A 12,820-nucleotide genomic window follows, 5' to 3' on the forward strand; every position below is an offset into this window, starting at 1 on the left:
CAGTGTCCGACTCTTAATGACCCCATGGACTGCAGCCTACCAGGCTCCTCCGTCCATGGGATTATCCAGGCAAGAGTACTGGAATGGGATGCTATTGCCTTGGTATGTGTCAATATTTCTATTTGCTGAGGTTTAATTAATTGGTTCAATGTAGAACAGTAAATATCCAATGTGTGTATAACTTCCATTTAATTTATCAAAACACATACTAGTGAAAACTAGTCTTAAAATGGTAGGATTCTGCCCATTAACTCACTAGCCTTAATTCAGTCTACTAGTTCACTTCTTAGTAGTTTCCAAATCCGTGTGTAATGCATTTGACTAGACACTTGTTTATATGCCTTTAAGATTATAATTTTATGATTGTATGAAAATTATTCTCAATTAACAAATGAAAACAAGTAACAAGTAACACACAAAAATAAAACAAATGTTGTCCCACCAGTTAAAACAGAGGGACATAAGCATTGAAACAGCTCTTCAAACAACTAAAAGAATGATGAATCTACAAAACTAAGTGGAACATGAGCACTGGAAACATCTAAAATATTAGAAAAATTTTTACTATGTATAAAGGTGATAAGAGACCAAACTTTACTCAGTACTGAAAGGAGCTATTTGGTGAGATCTTAGAATCTGTCTTGCATATAAGAGCTAACAAAATTGATCTGTAATATTTTCTATCCATCATAAACATGATTAAAGCACAGAAAGAAGAAAAACAAAATGGTTTTTATGTGTTTGTCACAGATGAACAGATTAAGTGCTTTTAAAAAGGTCTTATATGGTATTTATAAATATGTCCCAGATAATTACTAAAATCTTGCTATAATACAATATTAGGTCCCAGGATTACTCAAATTCTAACTCCTCTTTAATTACAAATTATATAAAATTTGCATAAACATGTTACTCTTCTACAACTATGAACAGTTTATTACCTAGACTTTACCTCTCTGATACTGACTTCTTTTCTTTTCTCTTCTGATTTTTAAAAATAATACAATTGAGGTCCTTAACTTTCTATCCCATTTGTATATACCAAGGCCATGTGAGAATCAGGACCCAAACCACCAACTCTGGACAAATAAAGGCTTAATCCTCTTTATCCTTGCTGTTTCTAGGTTTATAAAACCCCAAAATCAGTAAAAACAAAACAATGCAAAGGTTCATGCTATTGAGGTTTCAGAAGAACCTTAATTTTAGGCATTTTAAAAATTCAAAGCCTTATGAAAAGATGCAGACTCACAGCATTCACACAAATGACGGAACATGTACTGAAGGAAGTGTTTCCCACCAAAACACGACCATCTCCCAGATGTGGTGAGATGATCTGCAAAAAAGATCTTTTAAGAAACGTTTCAGTATCCACATAAGCTGCCAGTTCATAGGAGCTCACAATAGCCACTTAACATGACCTCATAGATGAGGAACATTTTCTTTATGAAGATATAGACAGTATTTTGTAATGAGCATAGAGAATAAAATTGTTAGGACTTATCCACCACACATACATATATACATATATATATATATTTCTTTTTTTTTTAAACTATTTGACCACAATATTTTTTTCCCTTCCTACTCCCCAAAATAAATCTTTCCCTGAGTTTCTTTCCTATTTTTCCCCCCAGTGATAATTATTTTTATCACAATAAAGATAAGATAATCCTGTTTCTCAACTCCAGAGCTCCATGTTCTGACTTGTTTTGTATTCAATGGTCTCAAATGTGAATATGCTCACCTGAGAGTGTTGGAATGTTACAGGAAAAGACTTAACCTTCTATTTTTACTTTTCATCTTTTTTAAAAATTAAATTTTACTAATATTTAGTGTATAGGATGACAGACATGCCTGGTGGTTTCTGAATGCATTTCTCTTCTAGTTACTACAAACAGAGCAACTAGCAAGCCTCAGACTAATGCTTAATCATACTTGAAACTAAACACAAGAATGAAAGCTCCCACAGCATAATATCTTGACTTACTCTGCTTCAAATCATCTAAATGTGCCTTTCTTTGTACTCTCAAGAACTCATGGTATAATACCAATATGCAGAGAGGACAAAAAGTGTGGAAGAGCTGGATCGAAGAATTTGATTTCAAGAAATCTCTGATATGTGTATAATCCTGAAACTCACAACCAGAAGTTTAAAAAAAAAAATCAGGTTACTTTTCATTCTCATTAAATTGAAATGCAAGATTAAACTTTTCCTCTCAGGCTGATAAGAACTGAAAGTCTGAAAATACCATGCCTTTGATGAGATTACGGAACAATGGCTGGTACACTCAAACTGCTGGCAGAAACAAAATTTGGTAAAACCACATTTAAAACAGAAGCAAAGAGATTAAGAAGAGGTGGCAAGAATACACAGAGTCCTTAATGACCTGAGTAACGATGACAGTGTGGTCACTCACCCAGAGCCAGACATCCACGAGTTTCAAGTTTAGGGGGGCCTTAGGAAGCATTACTATACACAAAGCTGATGGAGGTGATGGAATTCCAGCTGAACTATTTTAAATTCTAAAAGATGATGCTGTTAAAGTGCTGCACTCAATATGCCAGCAAATTTGGAAAACTCAGCACTGGCGTTTTCCACAGGACTGGAAAAGGGTTGTTTTCATCCAAGTCCCAAAGAAAGGGAATGCCAAAGAATATTCAAACTACTGTACAATTGAAGTCATTTCACATGTTAGCAAGGCAATGCTCAAAATCCTTCAAGCTAGGCTTCAACAATACATGAACCAAGAACTTCCAGATACACAAGCTGAGTTTAGAAAATGCAGAGGAACCAGAAATCAAATTGTCAACATCCGCTGGATATCATAAAGAAAGCAAAGGAATTCCCGAAAAACACCTACGTCTGCTTCACTGACTACACTAAAGCCTTTGACTGAGTAGATCACAACAAACTGGAAAATCCTTAGAGAGATGGGAATATAAGACCACCTTACCTGTCTCCTGAGAAACCTGTATGCAAGACAAGAAGGGAGTTAGAACCAGACGTAGAACAACAGACTGGTTTCAAAACGGGGAAAGGAGTACGTCAAGGTCATCTGTCGCACTCTGCTTATTTAATTTATATGCAGGGTACATCATGCAAAATGCCAGGCTGGATGAATCACAAGCGGGAATTAAGATTACCAGGAGAAGTATCAACAATCTCAGAAATGCAGATGATACCACTCTAATGGCAGAAAGTGAAGAGGAACTAAAGAGCCTCTTGATGAGGGTGAAAGAGGAGAGTAAGAAAGCTGGCTTAAAACTCGACATTCAAAAAACAAGGACCATGACATCTGATCCCATCACTTTAATACAAATAGATAGGGGAAAAGTAGAAACAGTGGTAGATTTTATTTTCTTGGGCTCCAAAATCATTGAGGAAGGTGACTGAAGCCATGAAATTAAAAGATCCTTGTTCCTTGGAAGGAAAGCTATTACAAACCTAGATAGCATATTAAAAATCACTTTGGTGACAAAGGTAAGCATAGTCCAAGCTTTAGTTTTTCCAGTAGTCACATACAGATGTGTGAGCTGGACCATAAAGAAGGCTGAGTGTCAACAAATTGATGCTTTTCAATTGTCCTGGAGAACACTCTTGAGAGTTCCTTGGACTCCAAGGAGATCAAGCCAGTCAATCCTAAAGGAAATCAACCCTGAATATTCACTGGAAGGACTGATGCTAAAGCTGAAGCTCCAATCCTTTGACTAACTGATGCAAAGAGCCAACTCATTGGAAAAGATCCTGATATGGGAAGATTAACGGTAGGAGGAGAAGAGGGCGACAGAGGATGAGATAGTTGGATGGCATCAACTGACTCAATGGACATGAATTTGAGCAAACTCTGGGAGATAGTGAAGGACAGAAATGCCTGGCATGCTGCAGCCCATGGTGTCACAAAGAGCTGAACAAGACTTAGTGACTTGAATTAACAACAATAACATTTAAAACAATTGTATCTTATATGGTAAAAGCTAGTGTCCTTAAGACTTTAGAAACAGTAATTTCACCCCTTAAACTCTAGAGAAACTTCTAGCATGTGTTCACCAGGCAACACATTCACAAAGGCCCAAACGAGCATCATTCATAATAGCTCCGTATTGGTAACAATTCAGAATTTCAAAAGGACTATATGGATGTACATGGTGTAGTCATAACAACAGAACACTCTAGAGAAGAGGAAATTAAGTTCAGCTAACGGCCTCAATACAGATTAGTCTTCTAAATTTAATGTTGAATTAAAGAAGAAAACACAATTATATCCAGTGCAACACCACTCATTTAAAGTTAAAACAGGTAAACCAACTATAGTGTTCAGGGCACACACAAATGGAAAAATCGTAAAACACAATAAGGAAATGATTACCATAAGCAGCAGGGCAGCAGCTCCTCCAGGTGTTGGAGAAGAGATGTAAATGAGAATGCTAAGCGGCTTCCGGGGTGTTGGCAAGGCTCCACTTTTTGACTTGGGTAATATTTGATTCATAATATACTTGTTTTATTAACTATTTATTATATAGTACATTTATAAGTAAAAGAAACTTTTAAAGTATTTTTTGGTATGATAATGGTACTGTGGTTATGTTAAATAACAGTCATTATCTCAGAGATAAAAACTAAAGGTATTTATAGATAAAATGAAATAATGCTTGAAATTTGACTTCAGAATATAAAAAAGCCAAAGTAGATGCACTGATCAGATATGAATCGATGTTGCTAAAGCTGAGTGCATGAGGTTGAGTATACCACCATCTACTTTTCAATTATTATTTTTGCTGATGTCACTTTTTAAGAAATGATAAATGAAAAACCACTACAATACTGTAAAGTAATTAGGCTCCAACTAATAAAAATAAATGAAAAAAAAAAAGAAATGATAAATGGCAGCAACCTCATGGCTTGCTAAGGAACAGCCTGCTTTACTTTCATGTATATATTGAAAAACTCCAACTGAAATTAAATCAAGATCAACTTAATAAAAGCATTAAAGAAAACAATTTCCTTTCTGACATCAACAAACATAAAAGCCTTCTAGTTTCTAAGAAAAATGGCCTTCTACTACCATGTTATTTACTCCCACCTCTCACCCGCCACCACTCCCGCGCCTCTCCAGCTGGTATTCGCAGGGAATGCTAGGGACACGGACTAAGCACTTCCTGACTGTGCTCTAGGCACAAAACAGGACGGGAGCACCTCATGCCAAGAGCCTTTCTAGTCTGTCTTCAAAGTTCATGTACACAAATTCACACTTTCCCCAGAGGTATATGAAAGTACAGAGGGCGTACCATCCACCATATCTGAGAGCAGCTTACTGTCTCTAGAGGAAATCCAGAAGCTGCTCCTGAGACAGGACAGGCAGTCCCAGTGAGTAAGATCATCTTGCCTCGTTTCCAGGTTTAGCATATGGTTAAGACATTTGAATCAGTCCTCTGCACTGCCTTTCTACAAAGTAGGGATGTTTTTCATTTCTCTACTGATCAGGGTGATTTTTAATTTTCATTTACAAAACTTCATCTGTTAAATGGTTTGAGAGGACTATAGCTATATAATATGACTTTTAGTTAAACAAATTAAGAGCAGGCATATTTGCATTTTCAGGAAAAGGAAAAATGATACCATATCAATCAAATTCACACCTCATTTAGGGTGTGTGGGAATGTGATTCCTGAAAAAGGAAGTTCTACATGAATCATGCCATCTGGGGTCTTCATCACACAGTACTGATAGAGATGCATCACACTTGAGCAAACATTCTTGCCTGGCATAAATCCTCTGAAATTCCAGAATGCCCTTACTGAGAGCTTCCTCTAGCCACCTTTCATTGAACTATTATTGGCTCTTCCTCTCAGTCTAAGGTCTACAAGCAACCTCTGTCTACTGACCCATCCCATCTCCCTCCAACTCTTCACCTACTTCCCTTGAAGAAACCTTACTCTCTCTAATACATGGAGAACAGCGCCCTTCATTTTTTTCTTTAAATGGCAGTAACCACTTCATCACTTAGGTACGCAACCCCTACTACTATGGATTAGAACTGCACATCAAAACAACAATAAAAGTGGAAGTAAGAAAAGTTACTGCAGGAAATAAGCAATCTTATTTCAGAACATGCTACGCACACGACTGCAGAGGGCCGAGGAGGACTCAGTGGCTGCAAGTGCGGGGAGGAAAAGGTAACTCGCTGCCTCCAGGGTGCGGTGTGGCCAGGCAGTGCTGCCTCTGTCTGGGCACACAGCAACAGTCAACCACTGAGAAAAGGACACACGCTTCACTTAGAACAAAACCATCCAATGATTTCCCATTTCCAGAGTGTAAAAGTCAGTCTTCCCATGGCCTGGAAGGCCATACATGACCTGGCCCTTCGCTATCTCTGACCCCATTTCCCACCACTGCGGCCTTGGCCGACAGCCACTCTGCCCTTTTTGATATTCCTCTCATACATACAACCCTTGCACTTCCAGAACTCTTGTACTCTCAAGTCCCTCAGACTGAAACGCTCTTCCCTACCTACTTGTGTGCCTTAAATCTTAGCTTAAACACCATTTCATCAGAGGTCTTTCCTGTACACTCTTAATCCCTTCCCCATTTCCCTTTATCTTTTTCTCTGCTTTCTTTTTCCACAGAACATTTACCATTACCTGACATCACAGACACCTACTGATTCACTAAATATCTCCTCCACTAGAATGACAGAGAATGAAGTCGTAATGTCTGGAGAAATATCAGTGCTAATATATGATGACTGGCATAGGTGTCTAAAATAACACATTTCGGAGATTAAACACCACTACAAAACTTCAGTACCATGTGGAGGAACACTATATAGGGAAAGTATGTAATATGAATATAAAGGGGGGCAGTTGTATATCAATATTTATTGTTTTTGAGGATAACTCAGAAGTTTATTACCTTAACTGTGGTGATGGCAGCACGTGTATACAAACATTCAAACTCACCAGACTGAATACATTAATTATGCAGTTTTTTTGGGTATACCAATTATAACTCAAAAAAAAGCTGGTGAAAAAAGTCCACTAGCACGCCAATGCACAATAAGAAGTAGGTAAAAAATTCACTCACTAAATTCCTGTAAACAGCTGACAGATCTTGTTTTTTAAAAAATTAAGGTGCAAAATAGCAACCATTTAAAGATTCCTATCTTAGTACATAAGTAGCAGCAACAACCACAGCATTTACACTGTAGCCAATTTTAAAGGTTTAGATTACCATGGCTCAAAAAGTTGGGACTCTATTTTATTCTGTACTGTACTGTGCTAAAACTAAAGAGTAGGAAGGAAAAGCATGACTCTTATGCTACTACTCAGAAACATGCATTCTAAGTTCTCCCCAGTACTGGGCTGTTCCTTTTCCACACATGGAATGCGCAAGAGCAGGGGGTGTAAGGGAGTGGGAGAGCTGGCACACAGCACTCAACTTTGGTACAGACTTCAGGAAGCTCCGGAGATGACCAAGCAGCTTTCAAATAAGGCACTCTTGATACTGTCTGCTAGAGCTGCAAGGTATGCTTCTGTAGGCTGTAAGCACACACAAAATCATACATGCATCCTTTAAGGGTTTTTTCCTAATGCCAACAAGCCAGGTGTTTTTCCACTACAGTAACCATGTGGAGCCGTGAAGTGTGGGGTCATTTTTCTCAGCAAGCCAAAACGGCTATTCTTGTGGAATATTTCATACAATTACATATTATTAAACAATAACACAATACAGACATGTTTTATGTGCACAGAAACCCTCAAACTGCAAATGCTTTGTGTATCAGAAAATGTATTTCTAATGTCCTGTACCTATAATTCTAAAGTCTTATGCTCCCACTCTTTAAATTCCCAACCTATGCCTTTCTAGTTTGAGTATACCTGTAAAACAGAATGTTATACGCATTATGAATGTTGGCAATAAACAAATTAACCTTAAAAAATAAGGAAATAGAACTTGTGGTTTCCTGTCTGACATGTAAGGGGCTTAAAAGATGTCGTGCCAATCCACACAGTCAAAAAGTTGAACTGAAACATCAACTATTCTCAGGTCCTTTAGAAAACTGAGATCACAGCGCAAACCGCTGCCTCCGAAACTGGAGAGACGGCAGAAACCTCCAGGACACGCAGAACCAGTGCAGGAAAACCTCAACTGTAACTGAGGAATTAGTGGACGGTGAGTGTGGGCAGCTGGAGAGTTTAGGAGGCCTGTCTTAGGAGGGCCCCCGTACTCCTGCGAATGTGACCACGAGGAACTCTACCATGTTCTCAAAGTGAATACCAGAGAAAAATCTCCTTCTCCTTCAGCAAAGAGGAGGGAAAGGTAGAATTTTAAAATAAGCGACAACACTATACGCTGGTTCAGTGCGTTCGGTTCTGACGTTATCTAAACAGAGACGGGCCTATTTTCCCTGCCTCCTCTAAAAGGGTATTTTGTCTACCTGGAGTACTGTGATGGGAGATATGCCACTGAAACAGAACAAATTCAACATCTTCTTTTCACAGGTTAACTCTTTTAAATAAGATGATTTTCCTCTTTGACTACATTTTTCCTGTTGGCTAGCTACGGTTAAAGAATGTGTCACAGCTAGCTATCCAGGCACTTGACCGAGCCTCTGAAGTTGGGGCTGGAAACGGAATGTGCGGCCTCCTCCTGGGGAGAGGGAGGGAGCGTGCCGAGAATGTGAGTGCGGGGCGGGGCCTCGGGCGGAATCTGTGGTGGGCGGCCTGTGAGGCTGGTCCCAGTGACCCCTGTCTCCTGGAATTCGTGCCTTTGTATACTCCCCTCCCTTGGGTGTGAACTAGACTTCATGGGCCAGAATACAGCAAAAAGTGGTGTCAAGTCACAAAGATTCGGACGTCCATCTTGACTGCCCCCTTCCTCACATTACGAAAGCCAGTCACCGCGCTCTAAGCGGTTCTGTGGAGAGACCAGTGTGGCGACAAACAGCGAGGCCTCCAGCCAACACGGAACGGAGGCCCTTATTCCAACCAAGACTCTTGCTAGGGTTCAGAGAGGAACGAAACCCTGCCAATAACTGCTTCACTAACCCAGAAAGCAGGTCCGCTCTGCACTGAACCCTGAGATAACTATGGCCTCAGCTGACACCTTAACTGGCACCTCAAAGATATCTTAAGACAGAGGACTTGGTTGCACACTGCCTGGATTCCTGACCCACAGAATCTGTGAGATAATAAAAGTCTGTTTTAAACCACTACGGTTTAGGTTAAGTTGCATCATCTTAGTTATGGACAAGGAACCAGCAACCCACTCCAGTCTTCTTGCCTGGGAAATCCCATGGACAGAGGAGCCTGGCGGGCTGCAGTTCACAGGGTGGCAAAGAGTCAGATAACACCAACTAAGTCAATCTGTGAGATAGTAAAAGTCTGTTTTAAGTCACTATGATTTAGGCTAACTTGCATCATCTTAGGTAAATAGTACTTCACCCAATCCAATCTCTATATTCTCAGTGAACTAAAGATCAGGAGAGGTTTGATACTTTGCCTGAACTCTCTCTGACTCAGACCACACCAAAAAACCACACCTAGACCACTGCCACACACAGGCCCCGGGTAGGGTTCTCACAGCAGTTTACATTGTTGCTGCTGTTCAGTCACTTCAGTCGTGTCCGACTCTTTACAACCCCACGGACTGTGGTCCGCCACAGTCTTCTGTCCATGGGAACTCTTCCAGGCAAGAGTGAGTCGCCATTCTTCCAGGGATCTTCCTGGACCAGGCATCAAACCCACGTCTCTTGCATGGGCAGGCAGGTTCTTTACCACTGAGCCACCAGGGAAGCCCAATTTGTAATGGCCCTCTGCAATCTGGCACTATGGGAATTTGCCCGTTCTTCTAAACAAAGCCTCCCCTCAAAAGAAACCTATTTTGCCAGCTCCTCATTGACTGAGGTTTTATCAGAAACCAACCAACTTTGGGGAAGGGAAACATTCAACTGTAGCCTCCTCTAGCCTTTCTGTCTCAACTGTGGAGTAAAAAAAAAAAACTGAAACAAAACTGAGAAGCACTTGTGTAGGTCACAGTCCAGCGGGCGCAGGCTCACTAAAAGGCTGAAACCTAACCACAGCAGGGTATCATGCTTCCCCGTCTCCAACATCTCATCAGCGTATCAACAGTGCTCCTGTGTGAAAATACAGGGAAACACAATGGAAAGACCTGACTTCTCAGACCTTACTTAAGGAGAGGTCCTAGGGAAACCAAAGACAAGAGGGCACAAAAAGGACACCGCAGAAAATGCTATCCTGGGACCCCTACAGCAAAGAGTGAGCAAAGCCTAATCCCCACACAGGTAAACACAAAAACTAACACTACAGGCCTATTTCCCTCAGTTTCTTTGACTCAGCATATTATCACAAATGACTTTCAACAAAAATTACAAGGCATACTGAAAACAGTATGGTGATAGGATTCAAGTATTCTAAAATCTTTCAAAATTGTTGAAAATGCAATCATTGGTAATATAAGTCATAAATGATACACAATGACAAATGCACAGGTAAATGGTTACTGAAATAAATATTCATTTTACTCTTAAGTAAATTTCAACCTTTCTCATTAAAAAAGTCAGAAGCAAGAATGTTCAGCCATCACTGACACTATTCCACATCATATTGGAGGTCTTAACCAATGCAGAAAGATTTCAATAGGGAGAAAAGTTTACATATGAGAATTAAGACAAACAAAATGTCACTGTATGGAGAAATTTAAGAAATATAAAGTGTTCAGTATGATATCTGGATACAAAATTGGTGTATTAAAAACTATTAATTGCTTACAAAATGGTAAAAAAAAAAAAAAAATCCACTAGGAACCAATGCAGAAAGATTTCAATAGGGAAAAAAGTTTACATATGAGAATTAAGACAAACAAAATGTCACTATATAGAGAAATTTAAGAAATATAAACTGTTCAGTATGGTATCCGGATACAAAATTGGTGTATTAAAAATTATTAATTGCTTACAAAATGGTAAAAAAAAATCCACTAGGAAATGTAATAGCAAAACATTTTCCTTTAGAATAGCAACGAAAAGTCATTAAAAAAAACAGAAAAAAACTGAGCAAGAAATATGCAGAACTTACATGATGAAAATTTTAACTTAATAAAAGGACATGGAAAGATCTGTACAAATGAAGATGCAGGCTATGCTTCTCAATGGAATTGCTCAAAATTTGAAAGATGTCAATTCTCATCCCATTACATCTAGATACAATGCAATTCTAAGGTACACACCTAAATGATTTACAAGATGCATGATATATCTCATTCAAAGAAAAAAAAATACAAAAGATAACACAGTAATAAAAACCCATGTAGTAACAATCCAGCTTAAAAATAGGACTTATCAAAATAGTTTAAAAAGAAGAGTTACATACTAAGTAACGGTAGCAGGTACAATGGCACAGGTGTAACCAAAAGAACAGGACAGATTTTAAGAGTAGTCTCTTTAAATATGTGAAAATGTAGTTTATAATAAAGGTGACATTTCATATCACTAATAAAAACACTGGCTATTTAATAAACTGCTTTTAGATAGCCAACTTAACATGAAAGAATAGTCAGAGCCCTACCTTATGCCACACAAAGCAACTCTCCATACTTCATGGATCCAAGAACTAAATGTAAAAAACAGTATTACAAAAGTAGCAAAAGGGAAGACTGTGAAGAAGTTAGCAGTAGGAATCAGTATCCCCACCACCACTGTACAGGCATTATCTGTCTGCTGTATCTATTCTGGAACTCTGGAGTCTCTTTAAGGCTTGCAACTTCCAGGGGAAAACGTGAAAAGTAAATTGCAGCTAGTTTTAGTCAGTGTCAGCTCTCAGCAGAGGAGCAGAGCAGGGCTCCCCTCCTCCCATAGCTGTGGTCTTTGCACATCATGCACACAACCTCTGGGGAGCCAGGGTGGGCAAAAAGAAGCTTGACCTCCAAACATCTCCACTTCTGATCATAGGGGAGCAGACCAGCAGACAGGCCGCCACTGTTGGTGCGCAACTCCTCAACTGTTGCAAGCCCCTCATCCTCTGGTTGAAGTGACTTCCAGAGGATTTAAAAAGCCAGTGCCCCTTCTTCTCCTCCCTGCCCTCACTTTTTCACATTTTCCCTTTTTCAGAGCCAGACATTAAAGACCAGGACATTCAGAAACAACTATATATGAGGAAAATTAAAAAGTAACTGTGTATGTATGACCAGGGAAAGGCTCAGAAAAGATCTGAGGAGACCTTAAGATTACACCTCATTCTTCCTTTCATATTGTTACAAATGTTAAGCCAAACAGAATACAATAGAAATTCATTTATTCAGCCAGCAAACCGGCTAGCATGTACAACCACATTCTCCAAGATATTAGATGTGATCCTGAAGATACAAAGTAAACATGGTGAGGGCCCTTAAAGAAGAGACTACAGTAGTTACTACGCAAGGAGTTCCATCCTACCATAGAAAAATGAACTAAAAGAGCTGGTGGAAATACTGATGAGGTATTTTCCCCTAAGTCAGGAGAAAGCTGGGGAAGATTTCACAGAGTTGACATTTGATACAAGACATCTTAAAAGATGAAGAGAAAACTGGAGGGGGAGGGTAGAATTTTGGTAGAGGTAACAAAATGTGCACAGTTAAAAGGGACAAAAGTGAGGCAGGTACCAAGAAATGGTCAGCCAAGACTACTTACTATCCACTCAGGGCAAAAAAAAACCTGAACCTGTGTCTACAGAGAAATAAGGATAGTGGCAACTTCCCCAGAGAACTGCTGTGAGGAAAATGAGATGATAAATCCTGGCTCACCGTCTCCCACCCACTGATTCCAAA

General features: G+C 39.3%; 1 protein-coding gene across 6 annotated transcripts in view; it reads right to left on the reverse strand.

Annotated features, from left to right (window-relative positions):
- Positions 1 to 12,820, reverse strand: part of CDC42SE2 (CDC42 small effector 2) — a 108,301-nt gene that overhangs the window by 34,310 nt on the left and 61,171 nt on the right. The window lies entirely within an intron of this gene.

The sequence above is a fragment of the Muntiacus reevesi genome, chromosome 1 (assembly GCF_963930625.1).
Source record: "Muntiacus reevesi chromosome 1, mMunRee1.1, whole genome shotgun sequence".
Classification (NCBI taxonomy): domain Eukaryota; kingdom Metazoa; phylum Chordata; class Mammalia; order Artiodactyla; family Cervidae; genus Muntiacus; species Muntiacus reevesi.